The 7838-nt window shown below is 31.0% G+C and overlaps 1 pseudogene; it reads right to left on the bottom strand.

The window, feature by feature from the left end:
- Positions 1-5547: 5547 nt before the first annotated feature.
- LOC120144452 lies at positions 5548-7571 on the bottom strand (annotated as a pseudogene).
- Positions 7572-7838: the final 267 nt, after the last annotated feature.

Below are 7838 nucleotides of genomic sequence, written 5' to 3' on the forward strand. Positions count from 1 at the left end.
AATTAGAACATGTTGGAAATTTGGTAGAATTCTTAAATTCAAGATATATGAGGAGATTTTAAGGAAAAAGATGTGTTAAACAAATAAAAATTGGTTTGAGTATGTGTAATTGAGTTAAGAGTATAAAAAGGGGATAAAATATGAAGGTTTAAGCTGTTAAGAGTGAATTTTCAGGTTTAAAAAGGTGAAATATGGGCAATGGGTATCGATACTGCTTCATCTAGTACTGATACTTCAAAAGAAAAAGAGTGAGTTTTGGTATAGGGTATTGATTCTGGTTGAACAATATCGATACCATAAGCCTGAATTTGACAAAGTCCTTCATGGGGTATCGATACCTGGGAAGGTAGTATCGATACCAAGGGTATCGATACCATAAGGTCAGTATCGGTACCATTTTTGAAATGCACATTACAAAATGCAGATTGGGCATCGATACCCAGGCTTGGTATCGATACCACAGCTAGGGAAGTATCGATACCCTATAGGGGGTACCGATACTACTTCAAATAGAAAATGAAATTTAGTCTTTCTTTTAGACTAAGAAATTAAGGATTAAATCATAATATTTCTAATGCTAATATGTATACGAAATTTATGATTTTGTAGATATTGAACTCAAGAAAGTTCCGGAACAATTAAAAAGTTAGAAACAATCAAGAAAGAGAAATTAAGTCATTGAAGTGAGTGGGATCAAGTGAGGCTAAGGTGAGTGCATACTATAGGTATAGTTCAATGGAAATAAGACTTGCGATAAGTCTATTTCCTATATTAGTTCTCATGGTCAAATAGTTATATGATATGAGATTGATGCCTATATGTCCATGTGATATGGGAAAGAAGAAAGAAATATACGATTATAAGAGAAATGATATGAATACATGAATATATGAAGCAAAATGACAGTGCCCATGTTATGTGATATGAGAGATATAGGTATAGTTGGCATGCTAAGAGTCGAGGGTTACCTAGGTCCTTCGAGATATATGGATAGGTCCTTCAGGACATAGATGACGTCCTTTGGGACATAGATTTCACATGCCACTCAATGGATTCTTATACGAGCTGTGGTGACAACATATGTGCACAAGCTCAAAATACACACATACCTTCGGTTCTCAGTAATGTACACGGGCTTATAAAATATATAAAAAGTATTTACACGATTCTATGCTAATATGTTATTAATGTTTACATTGAATCATATGTGACATGATTGAATTATGATATGATAAGTATGATTGTATTAAATAATCATATTGCATGTTCATACTCATAGTAAAATGCGTTGTTATAGTTTTATGCCTCACTAAGTCTATAACTTAGTGTGTAAGTGTTTTACACGTAGGTACAGAGAAGCAAGACGATCAAGCTTAGGATTTGCATAGCAGCATATCTCCACTTGAAGATCAGATCAGAAGTACTTTGCACAATATATTTTGTTTTTTATAGACATGTTGGCATGTAAACAGAGTTGTAAAGTACGTATGCTCTAATCAATTTTGTAATGTTTTGGAATTAATTATGTAAATTATAAATTTTATGTTAATGAAAGTTAAAATTTTCTATAGTTTTTACAAAGGTACATGTTTTGAAAAGTCAATGTGACACCTAGGATTTGTATCTGGGTCGGGTACGGGTCAGGGGTGTTACATTTATGCTTATTTAGACAATTATAAACTTTTCAAAACTAGTCCATAATAACATGAAACGACACATATATCCCCCTCACCATTTGTATTAGAGAACCATATGGAACTACTTAAACATGTATATCAATTAATTTTAAACCAAAAAATCATTCAATAGCAAGAAAATCCAAAAAAATGGACTAAGGCCTAGAGAAGGCTTGAAAGTCCTAACCCTTTCTTATGTGTCTAAAACCTATCTTTATCTAAAGGCTTAGTAAAAATACCAGCTATTTGATGTAAAGTATCAAAATATTCTAGAACTATATCTTCCTTAAGTACATGATCTCTAATTAAATGATGCCTAATTTCAATGTTTTTAGTCCTAGAATGTTGGATGAGATTCGTAGTGAGACAAATTGCACTAGTATTGTCACACTTAATAGGAATGATGCCAACATCAATTCCATAATCTGCAAGTTTTTTTTTCATCCGTAAAACTAGTGCACAACAACTATATGTTGAAATCTATTCCTCCTCAGTGGTTGATAAAGCAACACTATTTTATTTGTTAGAAAACCATGAAATTGGTATATTTTCTAGTAATTGATATGTACCAAAGGTGCTTTCTCTATCTAATTTGTAACCTCTAAAATATGCAACTGAAAAAGTATGCAAGGTAAAGTTTGAGTCTCTAGGATACTAAAGACCTAAATTATGAGTCTCTAAGGCATCTAAAGATACTTTTAATGGCAAATGAATGGGATTCCTTAGGAAATATTGATATCTTGCACACAAGAAAATAGAAAACATTATATTCGGTATATTTGTAGTAAGATAAAATAAAGAACCAATCATTGACCTATATAATTTATCATCTATATATTTACATTCTTCCTCTTTTTCAAGCTTTGTTGAAATGCTCATGGGAGTGGCTTAAGTTTTGACTTTCTCCAAGCCAAACTTCTTGAGCATGTTCCTTATGTATTTAGCTTGTTTGATAAAGTTGTCATCCCTTCATTGTTTTGATTTGGAATCCCAAAAAGAATGAGATCTCCACCATCATGATCATCTCAAATTTACCTTGCATCAACTTAGAAAATCTTGCCAAATATCATCATGAATAAAAACAAATATAATATCATCAACATAAGTTTTTAATATTAACATGTCATTTTCTTTTCTTTTATCGAAAATTTCAGTATCTACCTTCTTTTTAGAAAACTCTTTTTCAATTAAAAAGTTTGATAATGTAACCCCTTTACCCAACCTAAAAGAAATAGGCCGAGTCCAAAGTGTCCATTTGAAACTTGTTCCTCGAGGATAACCATTATTAAATAAAATTATTTAAAAATTATAAATTAAATTATTGGAGCATTACAAAAAGTTTAAAATTCAAAACTTTACAGATTTGAAATGTTTGCAAAAAGAATATGTAATAATAATAGTAAAATGTATATCAGAGAATGCATGCGTAAAACAATTCAAAAAAATAATATAGTCCAATGTCCCAATTACAAATAAAATAATCTCAAAAATATAAGCAAAGGTCCGATAAAGGAAAATCTTATAAAATCATATTGAAATAATAATTTTATTTGAATAATGAATTTGATTCTCCAAGTACCGAATCTCTTAAGTCCGAGTATCTGAAAGAGAAACGAAGAAGATGTAATCTATTAAGGTTAGTGTCTCTATAGTGAAAACAAACATACAAATTTCCAGATCACAAAACATAATCACTATCTGATCATAATATTCATGGCACAAATAATATGCAAATGTAAATGCACCCAATCACCTTACATGTTTGAAGAGTAGGTTCCCCATAACCACTCTCTATACCATCTGAAGTGATGTTTGCCTCAAAAGGAGAAACTACTGATAATCCAAAGTGAAATTCACCCCATTGGATGAATTCACTAACTTCCCCGATCACAAATCCCAACCCATTGACATTCTAAATAGACTATTCAATTTCTAATCTGATCTGAACAATAGTAATAATTGTAATTTTATAAATGTAAAGCATATTTAGGTGTCTGATATATCCACATGCATCTCAATCCAAAATTTGAAAAAAATAACAGATATCATAAAATAATATCTGAAGAGCATGCTAGTCAACAAATATCACATCATAGTCATGTCACAATCAATAAAAAAAATATGTCAATTAATCATAAATTTCACAAACAAACTATAGCACCTTATAGAAATACATCTCGACAAAGTAACTCTAACGATGAATGTTGGGTTGCACTGAATCAACTCCCATCTCGACAAAATAACTCTAACGATGAATGTTGGGTTGTACTGAATCACTCCTATAGATTAATTTAATATTAATTTATTAATCTAATTTATCAAAAAAAATTGAATCTAAATCTAAAGTATAATCTAATACCCAGGTTTCGATCTCGTAACCCGAGTCTATTCAAAAATACCCGGTAAAGGAGGAGGCAACAATAATTCCATTTTTGGTTCGATGTCTCCTGCAAAAATACGTCTGATTTAAAATCCCAATTTATCAATTCCAAATAATGAAACAATTTAAATGACATTTATATTCATTCTCGGTTCGAAAAGAGGGAAATGACAATGAGGGTGTGTTGGGTTCACGGAATGTAAAATTACCAGTGGGAATAAAAGATTACCATGGAATAGGATTACTAGAATGTTACATTATTGTGTTTAGTTGATTTGGCTGGAATGTAAGATTACAGTGTTTGGTTGAAAGAATAAAAGATTACTGAAATGTATATTTTACCAAATTGTCCTTGTTCTATATTTGTTTTTGTAACAAGTGAAATTCTAAATATTTAAATAAAAATTATTTATATAAAAATTCTATTTGTTGATAATATATTACTTGAGTATTTAAATATATCATGTATTATTTTAATTTTAAATAATATTAAATTTTACATAATTTATGTAAATATATATTAAAATTTTATATCAACATTTAACTAAATGTTTTTATTGTGAAAATTCTTCATAGATATTCATAATAATAAAAAGATGTAAATTATTTTTGTTATGTAAGATATAATATTTATTATATCTTCTATATACAATAATTTATTTATCTTTTATATTTATACTTAATTATGCATACTTTATCATTATTATTTATCTCATGAATTTATATTACAAAAACATAATTCAAATAAGTAAGAAAATATAACACTAAAAATCATATTGTCTATAATTTTATATTTCACCGTCATTCATCATTATCTTTGCTAATATTTTAATAAAATTATTAATACTCAGTCCTAATCTGATTTGTACTTAACTCTTGATTACGAAAAGCAAGCAACCTAATAATTCATGTTTCCCAACCTGTAATTTCTATCCGAACATACAAAACCGACAAAGGCCAAACTTTGAACATACTAGACCGTTAATTTCTTTCATCAATATATGCTGATCTACATCCACATTTAAGCTATAATCAATCACATAAATAAAGGTTCATCAAGAAATATAATCTCAATATTGTAAACATAAAACTAACGTAAATCACTTGCCGAGGAATCAAGCCTCTCGCAAAAGCATTCCACTGCGTCAGCATTGAACCAGTTCTTTTTCATCAGCAATGTAAAATGGGCAATTAGTACTTATAATCCACATTTAAAAAAATATGCTTCATAAATGAAATGAGATTTGTACAAAGAGTTCATAGATGTTGATATACACTCACATCTAAGCTAATCGATCACATAAAAAAAGGCTCATAAAAAAATGTCATTTCTAAAGTTAATGAAAATCACATGCCAGAGAATCGAGCCTCTCACAAAAGCGTTTCACTTCTTCAGCACTAAACCAGTCATTTTTCATCTGCAAAGTAAAATAGGCAATTCGTACCTCATCATCATACTTATAATCCACAATCGAAAAAATACACTTTTTAAACTAAACGATGAATGTACAAAGTAAGGGTAGCCTTCAATGCTAAAGTTCTCCGAGACACTTTCGATAAATGACTTTATGAAATAGAGAACAAAGTTCCCACATTCTTTACCATTTCTTTGTTGTGGCACCTAAAAAGATCAAGGGTCAAGCAGAGAAATAAAAAACGATCAAACAATATCAACATTTTGTACTGTAATCACCTTAGGGACCAAACGAGGAATTTGACACATTGTCTGTTTATTCTCAGGCCTGCCTTCAGCTTTATAAATGTTTAACACGAACCAGCTAGCAAGAAATTCATATTGAATATTAGAAACTGTGGCAATTTTACTCGGCTAGTAACACGAGTTATGCAAATGAGTAAATATACTTTCTTATATCCGATTCGTATCAATCTGTTATTTGTCACAACCTCAAGATATGATCATAGTTGTAGAGTTTACATTGTATGGCATGTTGGCATGAAAGCATATTTCTGCCCATTTAACAATGTAAGACAACCAATACATGGCTTAAGGGAAAACCTACCGGTTCACATCGGGCATATTTAGAATGGAAACAAAGAACTTTTCCATCCCAGGTTCCTCTTTCTGTAATTTCGAATCAGTCACTGCACTTCCTAATCCATTTACTAAATAGCTTTGTTTCTTCAGTATAGCAGCAGTTAAATCGGCTGCCCAGACCTGCAATGAAAAGACGCGACTCATCAATATTTCCAGTTTCAAAACAAGTATATAATTCATCCAAATGAAATTACAAAGTTCAAAGTTGGAACAATTAACCTACGATCTTATACACCAGCAAACAAGCTTAAAGAATTTTAATTATGTTTTGGTTTTAAAGCTAGAGATGCTATGTATGATTTCCGAGGTTTTTGAAAACGAAAACGATAATCAAGCTTAAATATTGCAAGTGTTCTAGGATAAGATGAGATCCATTTTCTTCCCTCCGGATGATAAACCATCAATGAAGCTTCCATTCAATGATACCGATAGAGCTAGCAAAAAGCAAAATGGTATGATAGAGCTCTAAACAAACTTGGAATAAGTAAAGATATAAAAATGTTGAAATCTTATTATTCAAACATCCCGAGGATGGACATAAGCATTCCAGTGTCTTTTATACGGCTAGTAGTACATAAATCTAAGATTTAGAATTGAGTAAGCAAAGCACAATACATGGATGTTAATTTGGTAGAGCTACCACACACAGAAATTTCCTAATGTTCACAACTAGAATCTGGATTCATTCTCATTCTCTTGGACAAAGGCAAGATGAATCACAGTCCATCAATTTGAATTTGCATAAGCTTGAATCATAGTAGTTTCATTGTACGCCATTTAAGACCAAATCTTCAGTAAAATCAGCTAAAGAACTCGAGCTCATAAACACAAAAACCCAAAGCTTGGATCTTATTAAAATTCCATTGCATGTTACTTAACTGAAATTCATAATTTGAGATAAAGATCAAAACTGAAATTTACAAGGTAAAAACTATAATTATCATCAAAGCATCATAATTAGAACTCAAAGACTCAACATACAAAAAACAAAACCTTAGGATTAAAAGGGTCAACTGCTCCTGAATCAATAATCACCCTTTTTATTTTCTCTCTCAATCCATCTCTTCCCAGAAAACTATCAAGGAGTGAACCATATCTTCCCAAAAACAAAAAACACCCAAATTTACTTTCAACGATCAAAATTTGAAAACGAAAAAAAACTCAAATTCATTAAACTCAAATTCATTAAACTTGCATCAACCAGCCAGTGTTGCTAAAAACATGGAAAATGAAGCAACTTTGACGACCATCTTCCTCTTTCTCCAAAACCCACTCGGCCAACTCATTTCTCAGCTCAGATATACGCCGCTCGAGCCTTACACCGAGATCAAACCATAGCAATTCATTAACATCTACTACAAAAGTAACCGCATGGATTCCTCTTAAATTGTGCCATTCAACGTATCTCTTTAAATGCTTGGTTTTAGCCCCCAAGCCATCCCAAAACAACCACAGTTAGCAAATAAAAATGTTGAAAATATCAAATCCAGAAGCAAATACCTAAAAGGGAGACCGGAGATTAATACGCCAGAAGCAGATATCAACGCCAAATAGATGAAGAATTATATTTTCTGTCAGCCAAAACTAAACGGAAAGAAGGTATTTTAGACAACGGGGACCGAGAATAATTAAATACTTAAGGGAGACGAGGAGACGAGGGAATGATATTCCTAGAAAAACAAAAAAATCCCCACTGTTTGTATTAATTTTTTATTTGTATTTGAGT

Source organism: Hibiscus syriacus, unplaced genomic scaffold, assembly GCF_006381635.1.
Source record: "Hibiscus syriacus cultivar Baekdansim isolate YM2019G1 unplaced genomic scaffold, ASM638163v2 tig00110890_pilon, whole genome shotgun sequence".
Lineage (NCBI taxonomy): Eukaryota > Viridiplantae > Streptophyta > Magnoliopsida > Malvales > Malvaceae > Hibiscus > Hibiscus syriacus.